Raw genomic sequence first — 23,040 nt, 5'->3', positions numbered from 1 at the left:
AATTTTTATTTTTACAAATGATTTTCTTTAATTTTTCTCAAAATTAAAGTGGAGACTCCTCACTTTTTCCACTTCAGTGAGAATCGTACGGTGACCTCAAAACACTTGCAACAATGACTCCAAAATGCTGACCACTCCAAGTCACAAGCAGCCTACTTTGTTGCTTTATCTGCCTCTTTACCTGCGACAGCATAAACAAGCTATCGCTGAGCCAAAGATTCAGTGGTGCACAACTTAAAGAAAATAATAATTTACACATTAACATAATCCACTTTTGTAGATTAAATCAATTGAAATATTAACACATATAAAATCATGCTTTATTTTTAAAGCTAAAAATTTCTTAAATAAACTAAATTTTATTCCATAAATCATAGAACAAGAATTCTGAAAAGTCACACAGTTTTGATCATGACACGATTATCCAATTCATCCTAATAATCAAAGGCTAATAGGGAATGCAAAGGCTAGCTAGCACATGTGTATGAGTACTCATTCAATTCGTCTTCAACTGGCACACACCTCAACACTTCAGCCAGAAAGGGAATACAAATCCAGTTCGTCCCACTAGGTAAGCTAGTGAGGAATTCAAACATATAGTAATGACAACTGTGATTTTAAACCATTTCAATAATTTTCTAAGCATCAAAATATTCATCAATTCACATTCTTATTTCATTCAAATAATTTCCCAAAATTGGACTAGCAACATATAATTTTGCCAATCAAAGTATTCAATACAATAACGACCATAAACTATTTTTACAACTCATTCAATGCCAAAATCAATTTGAAAAACAAAAGAGAGTTAGTTATTGTGCACAAACTTCTTATGTTGCTTTGATTTAGTCCACCCTTCCTCCTTCCTTAGAGGGCTCCTTTCCAACTGAAACACATAATTTAAAGTGTTTTAATACCCATCCAATTCATTTCTACTAATTAATCCAACAATTAAATTTTGCATACTTAATTTTACTTATAAGTTCTCCTAAGGGTTGAGTTCTTTGTATTTGATAATATTATAGTTACTATTCACATTACTATTCATGTAAATTTTTGAATTTTTTATAATTAATTGGTATACCATTTCTAAACACATGGTCATACCACATTTTGGGTCCCAAATTTATTGGCATTGGTTTCCAATTACAATTCAAGGCCTATTAGATGAAATTTTAAAATTTCAGATTTGGTCACTTAGGTTTACTGTTCCATTAGACTAATCTATAGTAGAAATTTGGCTAAACTTTCTTCATCAAAATTGTTCCTTAATTTGTCTAGTTTATTTTCCTTTTTGAATTACTCTATTTGGAATTTTTTAGCTCAAGTTATGGCATTTTTATCATAACTGGCTGGATTGGTCATTTCCAGATTTTCTGGGCAAGTTTTTGGTTCTGGCGGTTTTGGTGACCAAACTTTGGTTAGCAATTTGACTAGGTTATGGTCAGAATTTGGGCTTCTATTCTTCACAAAAGTTGTTCTACTATGTCTAAGCTTTCCAATGGTTTAAAATTCAGGTCACTTGGACATCTCTACACAAAGTTATGACAATTTGAACATGTACTATTCATTTGATCAATTTTGCCCATAAACAGGGCATCAATTCCGGATTCAACCCAATTTTAGACCAACTTATGATCAGTTTTCGTGCAAGGTTTCTTCATAAAAAATGTAGCATTATGATCCAAATTTCAGTTCCAATTAGCTTCACACAAATTGGACCAACACAATTCAACTTATGGCCCTTTAACCTAGCTGGACTCCTTAGTCTAGAATTCAACCATTCAACATTCATAACCTATCTTAATTCCAATCATCTATTCATAATTATACACACACTAATTGACCAAAATTAAGCATTAAAACATCAATTGGTCAATAATTCTTAAAAATCCCCAATTTCTCCTAAAACCCTAATCACCATAGACCCTAATTCTCTTAATTTCCTAATTCAAGCAAATTCACTTCACTAATCATGTTCAACACCTCATAAAACATCACAAAGCATGTTTAATTTAAATCAAACTCATCAAATCCCTCATCCTCATAAGCTGGCCGAAATTCATAGATTGGGTTCCATATATAATTTTTCAATTTTTATTCAAATTTCTATTTGTTCAATTCCATTTCCATAAGTATAACTCAATTTAAATAAGGAGAGAGAGGCTTACCTATGTGGAGCTTTTCAATCTTCTTAAACTCTTCAATTTTCTCCTTTCTTTCACTTTCAATCTTCAACCCAAGGTTTAATTTCAAGAATTGGTGTTGGAATTTATGGGAATTATGAGGGAAAGTTAGGGTTTTGTAAGCTTCAATTGGTTATCAATGGAGGTATTTAACAGAAATGGTGGAGAGAGAATGAGAGAGAGGGATGGCTTATTGAAGGAAGAAGACCACAATTTTTTTTATTTTTAATTTTATCTTTATTCATGTGCAATTATCCTTCAATTTTCATAATTTAAAATTATAAGTTTAATCAGATCATACTTGCATCACTATGATGATGTCATAATCACTTTAAAATTGCAAATTTTCTTTTCTTTTTCTTACTTCCACTATACCTCTTCAATTTTAGTCTAGTTTTCAATATTTTAATTTTCTACATTTTAATGGACATGTAGGTCAAAAATCACCTCTAGGGGTGAATTGACCAAAATGCCCCTCGCTGGTTCAATCCATTTTTCTAATAGCACTAGGTTACTTCTCGAACTCTGATTCAATTATTTAAACTTGTTCTCTATTCTTTTTTTTTTTTGGTTTTTACATTACCATTAGCTTCACAATTATCCTTAGGCCTGGCTGTCATAGGGTCCTACACGAATTTAGGGTAGCAACTGAGTTCGCAGTCACTGTTAGTAGTATGCCCTAGAGCATATAATTTAGTATGTATGTTGTACATATTTTTAATAATAAAAGGCTTTTCCACTTTTACGTTTACATAATATATTTATGTGTAATAGAAAAGGTCCATTGATATTTTGTTAGAAATATTATTCTTAAGTTGTTAAGAATATGAGTGACATTATTTCTAGCATAAAGTATCATAAATAGGTTCACAATCGAGGATACTTCATAATAAGGACATGACTTATCCAGAAAGATTGTATTCATGTTTGTTCCCAAGTTTTTTATATGAGATATAAATAAGATGGAATGGTGAGTCTCATGCCATATGACAAACATGATAGGTACTTATAAATGATAAGTAGGCCAAACCAGTGACACTTATGACAAGCACATGGAGTTTACTCTTGTCAATGTTTTGTCATAAATCATATCAGTGCATATAGTCTTTAGACCTGAGATAGCATAGTTATCTTGTATATAGGTAGTTTGAGTTTGATACTGCTTTCATACTTGTACTGTGTATGGGTATATGGGCATGTGTTGGCTCCTACTAGTTATATATGGAGGTAGGTATTGATCAAAATGGAATCTGTTCCTCTAAGTAAATAGAGAAAAAATCTTATGTTCATTTAATTGTTCTTGATGTTTCAAGTTCCTGGCCAGGACAGATAGATTTAATCAGAAAAGAGTTTCTAATGAGAAAATCTTTTTAATCAAGAACTGGAATTAAAAGAGAACATAATATTCATAGCAAATGGAGTTTGACATAAACCATGACTCCAGCTTGAGTTGGGATTTTGTAACAGAGAGATTCTAGTGCATGGTAACATATGATTATAGGTTCATTTAAGGTAAACCTTATTGCTAATTGGGTGGCCATGGCATGCTATGCTAGGTGTTAACCATGGTCTATGAGGTGCATAAAATGATTTAGAGAAATCATTTATGGCAAGAAAGAGTTCTGATCGTATTAAGAGTTGATATCATATCTCATTGCCAATTAGTGATGAGCCTAGTAAGTCACACACATACACAAGTTATCACCTAATTAAATATGATTTAATTAATTAATTAAAGAATTTAATTGATTAATTAAATAGGTTTGGTTTGCAATTAGATTGCAAAGTCCCTAGCATGACTTGAAACCAAATTTAGGTTATTGGATGTATAGTATAAGTTAAATTTATATTTAAAGTATTTAAATATGAATTTAATTAATGAGAAATTAATTAATAAAGATTAATTAATTAATTTATATTTGATATAAATTGATTAGAAGAAGAGAAATAATTATTTTGGGTTGAGAACTCAAAATTAAGACACAGGGGCATTTTGGTCATTTTGCAGGGTGACATGTGTCACCATGAGATGGTGACACATGGCATTATACATAAGCTTGCCAAATGTCTTTTAATCATGTAAGATGATTAAAATCAAGATTAAATATAGGTTTGACACTTGGCACAATGTGATTGGGTCAATTAAACCTAGAACCAATCAAAGGGTGACATGTGGCATGGGTTTAATGTGTTGACCTAGCTATATAAGTATTGTTATGAAAAGAAAAATAACACAAGCAGCAGCCACTCCCTTGGTGCCACCACCTAGAAGCTCTCATTCTTCTCTTCTTCTTCTTCTTTAATCAATCTAAGAGATAAGCAAACAATCTCTTGAATTAAAAATACCAGAAATTGTTTCTAGTGTCCTGTTTACATCCTTAATCTCTTAAAAGGCAGAAATTGATTTTCTAAATAATAGAAAAGGCTTTAGAAGCTGTTCAAGGGCTGCCATAGGTGTTCTTGGTGTGGACAAGTTAGAGGGACAACATTTGGTATCCTGAAGATGAATCTCAAAGGCGCAAATACACTGTAGTGCATCAAGACGTTAGTGTGTTTGTTCTTGATTTAATCTAGAGTTCTAAAATTAATCTGATTAATTTTAAAATCTTAAATGATAAATACAGATCCAAAAACATATTAGAAGAGTTTTAATATGTTTTTTATCATTAAAATCAAATAGATAAAAATAAATCTTGCATGATGCATGTGACCCTAGGTGAAAATTTTTGAATTCAATGGTATAAACTTGTGTTTTTCACACTTCCATTCCTACAATTGGTAACACAGCCACTATATTTGCCATTTAGATTGTTGATTATATGATTTATTTATGTGTTTTGATCATGAGATGATTGATCCATTGCTGGTTGGATCAAGAGGTATAGCGGCATGCTTGATCTTCCATCTTTGGTGCGCTCTCTTTGGGTATCCCATGGTGTGCATGGTTTGATTCTTGATTTTGCAATTGTTTTATGATCTAAAAAATCATCCTATGTCTAATTAAATTGTTTAATTAGAATTTTAATCACACAATTAAATTTTGATTCAAATCAAAATTTTAAAAATTATTTGAATGTGATTCAAATATGAATTTTAAAAGTTGTTTGAATGCGATTCAAATCTGAATTTTTAAAGTTGTTTGAATCATATTCAAATCTGAATTTTTAAAGTTGATTGAATAATATTCAGATATGATTTTTTAAAAAAATGTTTGAATGTGATTCAAATCTGATTTTTTAAGAAATGTTTGAATATGATTCAAATATGAATTTTTAAGATTGTTTGAATGTGATTTAAATATGAATTTTTAAATTTGTTTGAATGAGATTCAAATCTAAATTTTTAAATTTATTTGAATTATATTCAAATCTGGATTTATAAGTTGAATATGAGATATTCAATTTAATTTAAGTATGTATGTTTTATTTAATTGTTAAATAGTGATATGCATGATGGATGATCATGGAATATAAAAGATCAATGTAATTGGATTTATTTCTTTTATGTTTCTTTAGGATTGTAAATTAATTAATTTATTTTAATTTATTTTGGGCATGTATTATTAAGTTTGTAATAATTTTTGGGTTGTAATTTTATTTATTTAAGTTCTTGTAAATTCACCTTGGTATGCCAAGGATTGCTATGTAATTAGATTGCAAGAAGTTTAAGGAGGTCAAGAGCATTGGTGGGACCAGTGGGAGGAATTCAAGATCAAGTGTTGATTATGTACTCCTTCAGCAACTCTTGTAAAATGAATGAATGAAATGCACCTAGGAATGCCCTGATTCAATTCTTGGTGGCTCAGAATTGAATCTCTTAGAAATTCTATGATCATACCATATTTACTGCTTATTCATGAATGCATGAGATGTATGGGAATGTAGGCAATTATATGATATATGCATGCTAAATGGATAATGTGCAAAGTGAGACCTTAATAGTAATTAGGATGACCATAAAATCTTCCAAACAAATGATTAAGTTGGAAATGCTATAATTAAAGTAATTATAACATGGGCTCTCCATTGGAGCAATTATTTTAAGAAATTTTAAATAGTTACATAAGATGCAATTAATTTAAGAGATTTTCTTAAGAATAATTGTCAAGCATGAGATGTTGTAAATATGTAAATGGTTTAGTGGCCAATATTGGATGTACTTGAGGACATTAAAATTATTTGTATAATTGCTAGCTCAATGGGATCAACTTAACTAATGCAAGATAAGTCAATAATGGATATACCTGAGATTTTGAGCATTAGGGGCAAGGTAAAGGATTGAACCTCACATGAGATGTGATGGGCAAGGAGTTGCTCACTTATAGTTTATTGTAATTCCAATAATGGATGTACCAAGGATGATCAATAGAATTATAAGAATTCAATCACCCACTAGAAATCCATCCAACTATGATTTCCGTTTTCTACTTTGGAAGTGTAGAATACGCTAAGTTAGTGGGAGGACCAATTTGATTAAAAGGCCATAATCATTTTGGTTAATTACTTGATAAATTTACTAATTAATCTGGTTATTTTCTGTAGTTAATTTTCTGATAATAATGAGCACAGAACAACCAACACCATCTAATATCCTTGCAAGCATACTTGATCGCAATAGGTTGACAGGACCTAATTTGTCTGATTAGCTAAGAAATTTGAAACTTGTCTTGAACCTTGAACATATAGGATATGTTTTAGACTCAAATGTTCCTGGTCCCTTACCTCCAGAGGCCACACAAGAGGAACATGAAATTTTGGACAAGTGGAAGGAGCATGATATGAGAGCTAAGTTTTACATGCTTGCTTCCAAGAGTAATGAGTTACAGAAGCAACATGAGAACATGCAGAGTGCGAGTGAGATCCTCTTTCACCTACAAGAGTTGTATGGTGAGCACAATAAGAATGCTTGGTATGAGATATCTAGACAGCTATTCCGTATGATGATGTCTGAGGGACAGAATGTTGGGGATCATATCCACAAGATGATTCGGCTGATTGAGCAGTTGGAACATCTTGACTTCAACATAGATTTCCAACTACAGACAGATTTGATTCTTTAGTCCCTTCCTGAGTCTTTTGGGAATTTTGTGACAAATTTCCATATGGCTCAACAGGAATGCACCTTAGCTGGTTTACTCAATATGCTGGTTATAGCCCAAAAGAATATGCCAAGCAATAAAGGAAAAGAGGTTGCTTTGATTGCATCTTCTTCTGCTGGAAAGTCCAACAAGAAGAAAGGCAATAAGGAAAAGAAACGTCAGATTCCTGGTCCTTCCAAGAAAATAGCTAAAAAGAAAGGGAAGACTAAAGCTGAAGGAGGCAAAGGAAAGTGTTTCCACTGCCAGAAAGATGGGCACTGGAAAAGGAACTACCCAGAGTATCTTGCTTCTCTGAAGGACAAGAAGGATACACCTTCGGAAGGTATGTCCATATCTTGTTATTTAGATTTTGATGATACTCATAGTTCATCTATAGCTTGGGTTTTAGATACTGGTGACAGTTCTCACATTTCTAATGATATGCAGGAACTAGCAAGTAGCAGCAGCTTACGTTCTCAAGATGTTAGAGTTCGGATTGGCAATGGCTCAACTGTTGAAGCTTTAGCCATAGGATCTAAATCTTTTTACATGTTTAGACATGTTTTGTATTTGGATAATATTTTATATGTACCTGATGCTTTTAAGAACATCATTTCTATATCTAGTTTGACTAGAAATGACTATGAATTTCAGTTCACAGATGATGTTTGCAATATTTATTTTGGAAATAAATATGTCGGTTCGGGTTATATGAATGATGGTCTTTATTATTTGGATAATAATGACAAACACAAATTGAATACACGTGACCTAAAAGAATGCAATGCCATGATGAAAACCAACTCAAGTTCAAAATATATTTGGCACTTAAGGTTATATCATATTGCAGAAGATAGGATTACAAAATTAGAGAAAATGGAGATTTTATCCTCTTTGGGCTTTGAGCCTACTCCAACTTGTGAATCTTGCCTTCAAGGCAAAATGACTAGATCACCCTTTGTTGGACAAGGGCTAAGAGCTGAAAATATTTTGGAGCTAATACATAATGATGTATGTGGTTAATTTAAGGAAATGGCTAGAGGCAGTTTTCATTATTTTATTACCTTTACTGATGATAAATCAAGGTTTGGGTATTTGTATTTGATGAAATACAAACATGAATCCTTTGAGAAGTTCAAAGAATTTAAATCTGAAGTAGAAAATCAAACAGGAAAGAGTATTAAAGCTCTTCGATCAGATCGTGGAGGTGAATATTTGAGTACTGAATTTGATGAATACTTGAGAGAGCATGGCATTGTTTCCCAGCTGACTCCTCCAGGAATGCCACAGCTGAATGGTGTATCTGAAAGGAGAAATTGTACCCTATTGGATATGGTACGTAGTATGATGAGCTATACTGATATGCCAATCTCTTTTTGGGGATTTTCTTTAGAATCAGCTTTGTATATTCTGAATAGGATTCCATCAAAATCAGTTTCTTCCACACCTTATGAGATATGGCATGGAAGAAAACCAAGTCTTAAGCATGTTAAGATTTGGGGTTGTGCAGCTTATATCAAAAAGCTGAACACTGATAAATTGGAAACCAGATCAGAAAAAGGTCAATTTGTTGGATATCCAAAAGATAGTTTTGGATATTATTTTTATTTGCCTACTTCACAAAAGGTTGTGATAAGTAGAGATGCCACATTTCTTAAATAACAGTTTGTTCAAGAAAGAGGCAAAGGAAGGCAAATAGAGTTGGAATTGGAGAATTCTGACCAATCAACATATCAGATGGATATATATCCATCTAGTCAACCTATACCCGTTGATGAAACATCTACAGCAGTTCCTCATAGAACAACCGGGGTATGTCACCCACCAGTGAGATGTAGTTTCCTTCATGAAGAAGAATAAGAGTTGTCTACTCATGAAGAAGTAGATCATGGAGATGATCCACTCACCTATGAAGAAGCTATATCAGATATAGACTCTTCAAAATGGATTGATGCTATGAAATCTGAAATTGATTCCATGTATAAGAATCAAGTTTGGGATCTTGTTGACCCACCTAAAGGTATTGTACCTATAGGGAACAAATGGGTTTTCAAGAAGAAAATTGGTTCTGATGGAAAGGTAGAGAGCTATAAGGCAAGGCTAGTAGCGAAAGGGTTTTGCCAAAGGCAAGGAATCGACTATGAGGAGACTTTCTTGCCTGTTGCCATGCTTAAATCAATTAGGATTCTATTAGCAATAGCTGCATACTATGATTATGAGATTTGGCAGATGGATGTCAAAACAGCTTTTCTCAATGGATACATTGAAGAAAACATTTTCATGAAATAGCCTAGGGGTTTTGAATCCCAAAATGGTTCCAAGGTATGCAAGCTAAAGCGATCCATTTATGGGTTTAAACAAGCTTCGAGTAGTTGGAACATCTGTTTTGATGAAGCCATTAAATCCTTTGGTTTTATCAAAAATGAGGATGAGCCATGTGTATATAAGAAGGTTAGTGACAGTGCTAATCACTTTCCTTGTTTTATATGTGGATGATATACTATTGATGGGTAATGACACAAGTATGTTAACAACTGTAAAGGTATGATTGTCAAATACATTCTCCATGAAAGACTTAGGGGAGGCAACCTATATTCTTGGGATTCGCATCTATAGAGATAGAGCGAAAAGAATAATTAGTTTATCCCAAAGTCTATACTTGGAAAAGGTGTTAAAGAGGTTTAACATGCTTGATTCCAAGAGAGGATTGTTACCAGTGAGACATGGCATCCACCTTTCTAAAGAGATGTCTCCAAAGACACTTGAAGAAAGAGATAAGATGGCTAGGATTTCATATGCTTCAGCTATTGGAAGTTTAATGTATGCAGTGTTGTGTACTAGGCCGGATATCGCATATGCTGTCAGTTTGACTAGCAGGTATCAATCCAATCCAGGTTTGGAACACTAGATAGCTGTCAAGAATATCCTTAAGTACTTGAGAAGAATTAAGGATTTATTCTTGATATATGGAGGTGGAGACCTGCAATTGGATGGTTATACTGATTCTGATTTCCAATCAGATATCGATGATAGAAAGTCTACATCTGGATATGTGTTCGTTTGTAATGGAGGTGCAGTCAGTTGGAAGAGTTCCAAACAGAGCACGACTGCAGATTCCACTACAGAGGCTGAGTATATTGCTACATTAGATGCTGCAAAGGAAGCTGTTTGGATAAAGAAGTTCGTGACGGAACTTTCAGTAGTTCCTTCCATTGAGTCAGCAATTCCACTACATTGTGACAATAATGGAGCAGTCATACAGGCTAAGGAACCCAGGTCTCACCAAAAATACAAACACACAGAAAGGCGCTACCACATTATCAGAGAAATAGTTGGGCGAGGCGATGTAGCCATGCAGAAAATAGCATCAGCTGAAAATCCAGCTGATCCATTCACTACGCTTATGTCATAGACTCAGCTAGACCGACATCTTGAGAAGATAGGTCTAAGATATTGTAATGAATGGCTTTAGTGCTAGTGGGAGATTGTTAGTAGTATGCCCTAGAGCATATCATTTAGTATGTATCTTGTACATATTTTTATTAATAAAAGGCTTTTCCACTTTTCCATTTACATAATATATTTATGTGTAATAGAAAAGGTCCATTGATATTTTGTTAGAAATATTATTCTTAAGTTGTTAAGAATATGACTGACATTATTTCTAGCAAAAAGTATCATAAATAGGTTCACAATCGAGGATACTTCATAATAAGGACATGACTTATCCAGAAAGATTGTATTCATGTTTGTTCCCAAGTTGTTTATATGAGATATACATAAGATGGAATGGTGAGTCTCATGCCATATGACAAACATGATAGGTATTTATAAATGATAATTAGGCCGAACCAGTGACACTTATATAAGCATATGGAGTTTACTCTTGTCAATGTTTTGTCATAAATCATATCAGTGCATATAGTCTTTAGACCTGAGATAGCACAGTTATCTTGTATATAGGTAGTTTGAGTTTGATACTGCTTTCATACTTGTACTGTGTATGGGTATATGGGCATGTGTTGGCTCCTACTAGTTATATATGGAGGTAGGTGTTAATCAAGATGGAATCTGTTTCTCTAAGTAAATAGAGATAAAATCTTATGTTCATTTAATTGTTCTTGATGTTTCAAGTTCTTGGCCAAGACAGATAGATTAATCAGAAAAGAGTTTCTGATGAGAAAATCTTTTTAATCAAGAACTGGAATTAAAGGAGAACATAATATTCATAGCAAATGGAGTTTGACATAAACCATGACTCCAACTTGAGTTGGGATTTTGTAACAGAGAGATTCTAGTGCATGGTAACATATGATTATAGGTTCATTTAAGGTAAACCTTATTACTAATTGGGTGGCCATGGCATGCTATGCTAGGTGTTAACCATGGTCTATGAGGTGCATAAAATAATTTAGAGAAATCATTTATGGTAAGAAAGAGTTCTGATGGTATTAAGAGTTGATATCATATCTCATTGCCAATTGTGATGAGCCTAGTAAGTCACACACATACATAAGTTATCACCTAATTAAATATGATTTATTAATTAATTAAAGAGTTTAATTGATTAATTAAATAGGTTTGGTTTGCAATTAAATTGCAAAGTCCCTAGCATGACTTGAAACCAAATCTAGATTATTGGATGTACAGTATAAGTTAAATTTATATTTAAAGTGTTTAAATATGAATTTAATTAATGAGAAATTAATTAATAAAGATTAATTAATTAATTTATATTTGATATAAATTGATTAGAAGAAGAGAAATAATTATTTTGGGTTGAGAACTCAAAATTAAGACACAGGGACATTTTGGTCATTTTGCAGGGTGACATGTGGCACCATGAGATGGTGACACATGGCATTATACATAAGCTTGCCAAATGTCTTTTAATCATGTAAGATGATTAAAATCAAGATTAAATATAGGTTTGACACTTGGCACAATGTGATTGGGTCAATTAAACCTAGAACAATCAAAGGGTGACATGTGGCAAAGGTTTAATGTGTTGACCTAGCTATATAAGTGTTGTTATGAAAAGAAAAATAACACAAGGAGCAGCCACTCCCTTGGTGCCGCCACCTAGAAGCTCTCATTCTTCTCTTCTTCTTCTTCTTTAATCAATCCAAGAGATTAGCAAACAATCTCTTGAATTAAGAACACTAGAAATTGTTTCTAGTGTCCTGTTTACATCCTTAATCTCTTAAAAGGCAGAACTTGATTTTCTAAATAATAGAAAAGGCTTTAGAAGCTGTTCAAGGGTTGCCATAGGTGTTCTTGGCGTGGACAAGCTAGAGGGACAACATTTGATGTCCTGAGGATGAATATCAAAGGTGCAAGTACACTGCAGTACATCAAGAGGTTAGTGTGTTTGTTCTTGATTTAATCTAGGGTTCTAAAATTAATCTGATTATTTTTAAAATCTTAAATGGTAAATACAGATCCAAAAACATATTAAAAGAGTTTTAATATGTTGTTTATCATTGAAATCAAATAGATAAAAATAAATCTTGCATGATGCATGTGACCCTAGGTGAAAATTTTTGAATTCAATGGTATAAACTTGTGTTTTTCACTCTTCCGTTCATACAGTCACTTCCTAGTTCGGTCACCCATCACCGGTACCTCGGTTCATTTAACTGATTATGCTTTGTTTTCTTATTTCCATTTCACCCTTATATGATTTCTATTAATTTTTATTTATGACTTTTCTAGATGATTTAAACATGGTTCTAAACATCCTTGCTATCTAGATAGGCACTAATCACTGGAACAGTAGAATGTATGGACTACTTAATATAAGGGTGTTACATAAATACCCCCTGACAAAAACTTTAAAATGGCCTAATAATCGTGTGAGGTGAGGTCTCTACATGTGTGAGAAGATTTGCTTCTTCAGCTAATTAATGAGAAAGTGCATAGCTTAAATAATGCCCATGCAGCATCTTGTGTAGAGTTAAATCTAGAAAGGATGAGTGAAAATGGGTTTACATAGCCATACAGGTCCTTGTGCACATTTTGGCAAGCTCCAGAGGTTTTCCATGGTATTGCACAGGTAGGTGCATACGCTATGCAAGTTTCAGTGGATCTCAATTTATCTTCCACGATAGTGCACAAACAGATGCACAGGCTGTGCGACATCCTGTGCAACTCTCAATAGGTTTTAGCTATTTTCGGGCTCTCACATAGGTAGGTGCATAGCTTGTGCACGATCTTGTGAACTTTCAGCAACTTGCAAAATGTTTTCTAATTTATATGTACAAGCTGCATAGCCTGTGCAACTTTCGACAGTTTCAAATTCAATAATTTTTTAACTTCAATTTTTGGTGATTTTAAGCTTGAATTTCATTCTCCAAACATGTATTGACTTCTAACTCATCAAAAACATCAATTAACCTACAAAATAACAAATTAACAAATTAAGCTAAAAAAATGTGAAGAATTACTTAAATAACTAATGAAATTAACTAAAATCAACTAATAAAAGAATAAAATAACTATAAAATCTAACCTAAATGACTACATGAAATGCATATATCAAATACCTCCAAACTTAAATCTTTGCTTGTCATTAAGCAAACTTTGAAATACAATGCAACTTTGGGGTGCCTTGTCTAATGAATCATGAAAATCACCTATTAGAGCAATCTAACTCGCCTCTAGCCATACCAATAATCAATATACCGATCTTTTAAGATGCAAAGAATCTAATGTTTGCCCAAGCTTTCACTGCTTAGCCTTAAGTCAATCAATAATCCAAAAATCCCAAACCAATCAATCAAAAGAGAAAGTCATGCTAAACAAGAATTCTGGAATAATTAATAGCCGAAGTGCCTCTATATAGAATAATGGAACTTGATGAATGGATGAATAAATTTGCAATCCCATAAGCAAACTTCCTATCTCTATATTCGCTAATGTAGCAAGTACAATCAAGAGATTAAAGGACTTTCAGGGATGTAATAGTGCTATAGAGCTTAAAATGAGGCCAACGAGACAATGGGTAAAAAGGATTCAAAGAATAAGAATATTTTTAATCTTTAAAACATAAGGTATCCTTCTTATTTATTTTATTTTATCTTTTTTTTTCATTTTTTAACTTTTTTTTTTAAAGGAGAGAACTACACAATGGGAATTTTCAAGTGCTAGCATATTTTACAAAGTGCATAGAATGAAGGGACTGCTTTAATACTTTAATATTTGCATCTTTTATCTTTTTTTTATAACTGTCCTTGAAAATGCCACCCCTAAACTCATTTCTTTAATACTTGGGTGGATTTCCTTCAATTTGAATAACAACAATGAAAAGCACATATACACTAGCACTTTTACATAAGATATGCATCTCTTTTCACTTTTATTTTTGTCTTTTCTCTCTTTTTCTTCTTCTTCTTCTTCTTCTTTTTGGATAGTGTACTAAATATTATGCATAATTATTCTCATGAAAATGATGATAGTGTTTGGTTCATTGGCTAGATAGTAATAAGGGTTCCAAGGAAAAAATTATGGATAATGTAGGCTCAAAGGGGTTTACAAGGGTTAATTTTAATGAGCAGAAAAAGCCAAAGGTTTGAAATGATAAAGTTTAAGTCAAAGAATGCCTAATCATCCCTCTTTTCAAACACAAGCTAATATTTCACCTTGAAAGATTTAGTGAGTTTGTTCTAGGATTTTTGGAACATGACTTGACTACTTTTTATCCTAAAGCTCTTTCTAAATACTCCAATGTCTAAATAACTGATTGGGTGGCTCTTTCTCTAAGAAGATAGAGGCAAAGGCAAACACTTCAAAACTTTGCACCTCTTAGCAACTTTCAATCCTCAAACCTAATTAGAAGTAGGCTGAATTACTTTAGTAAGCAACTCTCATTACCCAAAGGACTTGGCAAAAATTTTATTTCATGAATGCATGATTCCTAAAAATGAGAAATGCATTAACTAAATATAAGAAATCCATATGCAAATTTTCTATATGGTTGCTATATGAAGTATGGTATGTATGTGTGTGTGTGTAAAATATTTACAATATGAATGTATGATGTATGTATAATATGAAATGAAATGCAATTAGACTAAAATGCTAAATTTTTTTTAAGCAAAAATAAGCAAAAATCTTATATACAACCCCAAACTCAAAGTGGACATTGTCCTCAATGTCTAAAGAAATGCCAAGTATGGACAAAAATATTTAATGAATGAAGGAATTCAAAAGGCTTAATAAGATGCAAGATATTGATGAATTATAGGTAAGTGCTAAAATATTTAGAATCAAATTTCAGTCAATGAAGGAAATAAGCTTACTTGTAATGGGAAGAATGTGAAGCATGCTGCAGAAAGTGAGAAGAATTTACCTTGAATGAAAAATTGGCAATTTGGAAGCATTAAGGTTGAAAAGTCCCTTAACAGTGCTACTAAAGTGAAAGGATTTCTTAGAAAAGAGCTACTACATAGGTTAGGCGCATAGGCTGTGCAAAAACTATTATAAGTAGTAAATTCTATAGAATTGTGCCCTGTGAACAATAAAATCTATAGTATGAACAGTATTTTCTGCAGAATTATGTAAGTGAACAGTATTACTTTCCTTCAATGTTGCCAAATTGCAATTTTAACACACTAATAAATTCCCAAATTATGCTAATACACTCTCACTTTGAAAATAAACATGCCAAAAATTTAAAATCTCACCAAACCAAATGAAAAACAAGGAATATGCATTTTTAAAATCTGATCAAAATTAAAATTTACATACTAACTCAATCCTTAAATTGCACAAATCAATCATTCACTCAACTTTATCAGTCTAAGCACATATCTCACCATAAAATAAACTTGAAATAAATAAATTTGGGACATCACCATAATCACTCATTCAAATGTTTGACAACAAAAGATTAGAAAACTCATAACAACTCCTTAACTTGCTGCGTAATTATCAAAATTTTGCACTATGCCAAATGACACCAAATTAGTTTGAAATATTGAAATTCATTCATTAAAAGAATGAAATACTCCCTAATGTTATAGTTTCTCCTCTTCCATTTCACAGGCATCTGTGTAAGATAAAATGAGACAATTATCAAAAATCGAATTTAGGGGTGATTGAAAACAAAACAAATCAAATCAAAACAAAATAAAATAAAATTAACCAAAACAAAATAAAAGAACTTGGGGTGCCTTCCAACAATCCTAAGTTAAGGTCATTAGCTTAACCCTTATCATGTTTTACGGTGGCTGGAATTGGAAATTTTTGCCTCTACTTTCAATAAGTGCTTTTATAAATCTATACTTCATCTTCTTTTCATCACATGAGAAAATCCCTACTACTTTATTTAAAAGTCTAACCATTAATTTTTTAACAACATTTGGTGCATCTTTCTTGAGTAATGGTTGCTTAACTTCACTTTTCTCCACATGCTCAATTCGAAAAACTAGTGCCATAGGGCAAGGTGGAATACTTTCCAGATATTGTGCAAAGGGTGCCACTTTTGGATTTTTATCTTTAATACTCCCTCCATGGACAAGGCAATTTTCAAGAGAGTTCTCCATATAACTCTTCCTAAAGTACTCTTCCACTAACTCATCAACTATATTAACTCTCAAGCAAGAGTCTATATCTTGATTTTGCCACTTCTTGGCATTGCCAATGTTGAAATCTAATTGATTCTCTCCAACTCTAAGAGTAAGCTTTTCTCCTTTCACATCAATTAAAGCACCAGCTGTTGCTAAAAAGGGCCTCCCCAAAATGATTGGGATTTTAGAATCCTCTTCCACATCCAAAATGACAAAGTTAACTGTAATGTAGAATTTTCTAAACTTTAGTGGTACATTCTCCAAAATTCCTTTAGGATATTTAGTTGATATGTTCTCTAACTAAAGAGAAATGTGGGTTGTCTTAAGATCTCCCATATTGAGCTTCTTATAGATGGATAAGGGCATAAGGCTGACACTAGCCTCTAAATCACATAAAGCTTTTATAGAACATGATTCTCCAATATGGCATGGAATTGAAAAAATCCCTGAATCTTTGAGCTTTGGAGGAAGTTTCCTTTGGAGGATAGCACTGCATTCCTTTGTTCATGCTACAGTCTCATGATCTTCAAGTCTTCTTTTATTTGAGAGGATTTCCTTGAGGAACTTGGCATAAGATGGCATTTGGAAAAGAGCATTAATGAAAGGCACATTGATGTACAACTTCTTCAACACTTCTAGGAACTTCCCAAATTGCTTGTCCAATCTGGCTTTTTGAAGCCTTTGTGGAAAAGGAAGTTGTGGCTTATGCTCTAGAGGTATGTATTTCTCTTCTTTTTCTTCACTATCCTCCTGACTTTTTCTTATACTCTCTTCCTTTTCACTCTTTTATTTTTCACTTTCCTCAACATCTTCCTCATTTTCTCTCTTCTCACCCTTTTCACTCTTTTCATTTTGTACTATTTTACCACTCCTCAATGTGATGGCATGACATTACTCCCTTGGGTTTTTTGTCTGACTAGGAAGTTTCCCCATAAATTTGGCACCTAAAAAGCTTTCTTGTTGTGCAATATGATTTTCTAGCATCCTATTGTGCGTTTGCATCTGTTCCAACCTTGCCTTCACCTCTCTCATCTCTTCATCATGCTTAGTTTGATTAGCAAGAATTTGTTATAGCAAAGCCTCTATGGTAGAACCTTGTTCTTATTGTCTAAGTGGAGGTGCAAGATTTGTATTCCTTTATTGAAAACCAGGTGGTGGTTGCCTAGGCAGCTGGTATTGATGATCTTATTTTTATGGTGGAAAGTTCTGAGTCGAAGCTTGATTTTGTTGATTTCCCCATGAAAAATTAGGATGATTCCTCCAAGCTAGATTATATGCTTAAGAATAAGGATTTCCCATATGCTTTTGCCCATAATTCCTAAAATAAGAAACTTGTTCTCCATAATTTGCTCTACAATTTGTAGTTTCTTCTGCATAGACAATCTGTTGAGAGCTTCTAAAAGATGATGAAGTGACTAGCATACTTAAATCCTCCATATTCTTTATTAGGACATTGGTGAGTGCATAAAACTTGGCATCGATCATATTAAATGGATCAAGATCATACATCCTAGCTGCTTGCTTTTTTTGAGTTGGAGCTGGCCCTCTTAGACTACTCCAAAGATAAGTATTCTTTATAATTTTCTCCAAAAGCTCATAAGCTTCATCCTCATGCTTCATGATGAACTCTCCTTCAGTTTGGGCATCAATGATCCCTCTAATTGTAGGAGTAACATTTGTGCAGACATTTTGATTTATCATCCATTTAGGAATGGCATGATGTTTACATTGTCTCTCCAACTCTTTCCATCTTATCCATGACTCATATAGAGACTCATCCTCTCTAGGTCGAAAAGCAGTCATCTGATTTCCCAATACTTGAGTTTTTCTAGGTGGAAAATACTAAGCTAGAAATGCATCCATGAGTTCCTCCCAATTTGTGATTGAATTATGAATTAAAGAATCAAGCCAATCTAAAGCTCTGTCCTTCAAAGAAAATGAGAACAATTTAAGTCTTATTGCATCATCAGACACTCCAGGTTACTTTTGCATATTACAAATCATGGAAAACTTCTTAAGATGAGTATGGGGATTTTCTAAAAGATGACCTCTAAATTGAGAATTCTGAGTCATTTGAAGTACCCCAAAATCCATCTTAGAGCTATTTTCATCAGTTTTTGGTCTTGCAATACTCTCTCCCAAGTGATCAAAATAAGGGAATGCATGATCCATCATACTGTCCCTGGGCACAATAGCATTAGCAATTTCCTCCTCAGAAGCATCATTCTCATTGTTTTGATTATTTCCACCATTACCACCAATTCTAACTCTTTCTTCAGCTATTTCTATTTCAACTTTAGCTACTCTCAAAGCTTCTTTTCTTTTTTTGGTTTCTTTCTTGCTGGCTCTATAAAACTTCTCAATTTCAAGATTGAATAAAAGAGATGTGATACTTATGCTTTTGGATCTTCTAATAAATGATCAAAAAGTACCTAAAAAGAATAATCAAACAAAAAGTAAAAAGATAATAAAAATAAAAATAAAAATAAAAAAATAACAAAAAACCAAAAATTCAATCTTAAACAAACAACTCCCCAGCAATAATGCTAAAAACTTAATGTAGACCACCGCAAGTGCATGGGTCATTCAAGTAGTATAGAAAAAGATATCATTCCCATGAAGAGTTATGTTTTCAATTGAATTTTTGTTGTGTTTCAATTGAATTTTTTATGTAAAAGAAAGTATGTTAAATTTGTATTTTAATCAAACAAATGAAAGAAATTTGGGAATTTAAAGTTTAAGATATGAAGATGCAAAATTCAATTTAAACAATTAACTAAATCATTAAATGACTAAAATTAAGAAAATAAGTTATTGTTAATGAAAATAGGTGAAAATGAGATAAACTAGAGCACTTAAAATAAAAATTCAAGCAACAATGGATAAAAAGACGATTTTAGAGTTAAGGGTTCATACTCAAGCCAATTTAAGATTTTTCTTAACTAGCCCAACCTATTGAATTTATGGGTTTAAAGGAGACCAATTCTAAAATCCTTTGAAATCTCTTTCGAGTGAATCAAAGAGTGCCTTGGTTAATTAAATACTACTTTTACGGAGTTTAAAATTAACCAAGACCCATTAGGTTCTTTAATTAATCTATTAAGCCCTCTTAATCCTTAGTCTATTTCTAGATCTTAGCTAATTAAGTTTAATTTCTTGATTATCTATTACTTGGTCTTCTCCTTTCGATCCTTTAACCAAGGATTAAACTTAATAAGGCCTACATTAAGCATGTTAGTAAGCTCACAAGAAGTGAATTAAACCTCATAAATGTTATTAAATTGGGACCAACCAAATTCAAATCCATAAAATAACTCAAATATTTCATCCCTAACTCCAGAATCAAAGAAAATTACTCATAATCCATGTTCATTATAAGAAAATTAAGGTAGAAGAAGGAATAAAACATGAAAAATAAACTAAAACTGAAAAACCTGATGTTTCCCGTGAAGAATATGGTGAAGAAGATGACAATTGCAAGCTTCTAGACCAAAAATGGCATGTCTACTCTTTTTTCTCTCTCTCCTTTGATAATTACTTCTTATTGTTCTTCTCCCCGGCCTTCAAAAAGTAATGTAAGGAGGCTTAAATACCTCCTGATAAAAATCCTAGAATGGCCCAATAATTGTGTGAGTGAGGTCTCTACATGTGTGAGAAGATTTGCTTCTTTAGATAATTAATGAGGAAGTGCATAGCTTGAATAGTACCTGTGCAGTATCTTGCGCATAGTCAAATCTATAGAGGATGAGTGGAAATGGATTTGCATAGCTAAGCAGGTCCCTGTGCACATTTTAGTAAGCTCTAGAGGTTTTCCATGGTATTGCAAAGGTAGGTGCATAGGCTATGCAAGTTTTAGCGGATCTCAATTTGTCTTCTGTGATAGTGCACAAGTAGATGCACAGGCTATGTGACATCCTTTGCAACTCTCAATAGATTTTAGGCTCTCGCATAGTGTAAGGAGGTGAGGGGGGCATGAGGCAAAATATCATCCATTAAAATTATATAAAATGCACCAGGTAATGCCCAGGAAAGATGGTGGAGTCACAATGGTCTCACTTAAGTACCACCTCCTTAGACAGTATTTCCTAGACATGCACTTCATACAATCCTAATAGAATCAAACCACTGGTAAGTACCGTCTTCCCATAACACTACCACGGTATTAAGGATTTATGCCACGAAGGCATAGATAGACAGGAGTCGCCACCCTGGTAATAACCGGGACATATTTAGTGTTTCTTCCGAGGGTCATGGATGGCAACTTACTCCTTATAGAGTTTCCACAACCATCATTACCGTAGCCCAATGTTTAGGTTCGGGATAGTGGGTACGTAAGGGGAAGGTGTTAGGCACCCCTTACGCCTGGTCTAACCTCGTTAATTCGAGTGCCAGTCCTCTACTAATGTTTCTAGACGTCTTATTTATTATTCCTTTATTAAACTTTATCCTAAAAATGCAATTCTAATCCTACACAAGCAAGTAATTCACAAAAGGGTTGTTGTTTACTCACAATTTTCATGCACAAGTAATTCCTATCTATGGGGTTGCTAATTATTTACATGATATTTATCAGATGACTAAAATTAATTTATTATTGAGAATTTAATTTACAAACAAATTTAATTTCAAATAACCCTACGTTTCTATTTAACCTAATTAATTAATTTTCACCAAGTTACCCTAAGGATAATTGAACTAAGTTAATTATGTACATGTGTAATTTATTCTAATATCACATAAGGCGTAAACAATCACAACCTAGTAAAGATTTCTATCATGCAAATTTATTTTCCAATTACCAAGTGTTAAATTAAATTTATTTTACATGCCAATGTTAGTTTAATTTACAAACAAGATTAAATTTAATTTACAAAGTATTTATTTAAATTAATTACATGCAAAAGTCAGTTAAATTAAAAACAAAGTTAATTTTAATTTACCAAATAAAAGTTCTATTATTACTACAATTTAGAGCTACTTACCTGTTGGTAAATGCAATTGCCATTGGGGCAAGCTACCCTTAAAAAAGGGTCTTCTCTTCTAGTATGGCAATGATATCCCTGGATTACTCCCGTTTAGCTCCATATAAGCTCACGCAAATGCCCTCTTTGGTACTTAACTTAGGGCTACTTACCAATTTTGTTTGTAATAAAAAGATAAAGAAACTAAAGAAAATAAAAGAAATAAAGAAAATATTAATAACAATTTATATTAGATTCTAACTATAGTCTCCTAAAGGGTTAAGATTCCTAATTAGTTACAACTACCTAATGGTCTAAGTCTTCTAACATGATCCAAACACTTCATAACACTTTTTGAATTAAAAGAACACAGAAAAATAGATCAAATATCAATTAAAACCCAAGAAAATACAAGAACATGCATAAATATACAATTTCTAAATTCTAGCAGATTAACAGTAGCAAGAAATTCGATTTTTTAAAAATAGTTATACATGCCTAAAAATCATAAAAAAATTATAAAAGATAGCGTACATATCATACAAGATCATAAAATTTATAAATCAAACAAAACCCTAACCCAATGGTTTACATAAATCGTAACTTTTCTAAGTGACAGAATCGTACTACTTTTTTGTAAAATTCATAACTCATTAACCACAACATATATGAATGCAAAACCAATTGGAAAAGATTCATAAGATCTTGAAGTTAATTTTAGACACTAGATTTACACAAAAATATTAAGGAACAAGGGAGATATGGGCTCCATAAGTCGGATATCCTGCAAATCAGATTTTACAGGAACCCTAACTTCAAACAGCCATAACTTACAAAACATTAAAGCTTTTTTAGTGATTCTTGAGCCTAAAATTAATGGAATTTCGTGTAGAATATAAATATAATTTTTTAAAAATTTTTACAGATTCAGAAAATAAAGAAAAATAATAAAAATACGAGAGATAGAAACTAAATATGTGCAGAGTTGTGTATCCCCTCAAATTAAACATGATTACATGATCTATATGAACATATAAAATAAATTGAAGACAAAGAGCATAGAATTAAAATATTGTGTGGCATAGATCTTGAAAAGAAAACAATAAAAACTAACCTTCTAGAAATCTTGTATGAAAATCTTCTTGAAGAAAAGAAAAAGAATAAGGAAGAACTCAAAGAGTCTTGAATATCTCTAAATTTCCTATAGCTCTGAATTTTCTCTTCCTCTTTCCTCCCATCCTCCTTTT

The sequence above is a fragment of the Hevea brasiliensis genome, chromosome 9 (assembly GCF_030052815.1).
Source record: "Hevea brasiliensis isolate MT/VB/25A 57/8 chromosome 9, ASM3005281v1, whole genome shotgun sequence".
Classification (NCBI taxonomy): Eukaryota; Viridiplantae; Streptophyta; class Magnoliopsida; order Malpighiales; family Euphorbiaceae; genus Hevea; species Hevea brasiliensis.
This window is presented reverse-complemented; position numbering follows the sequence as displayed.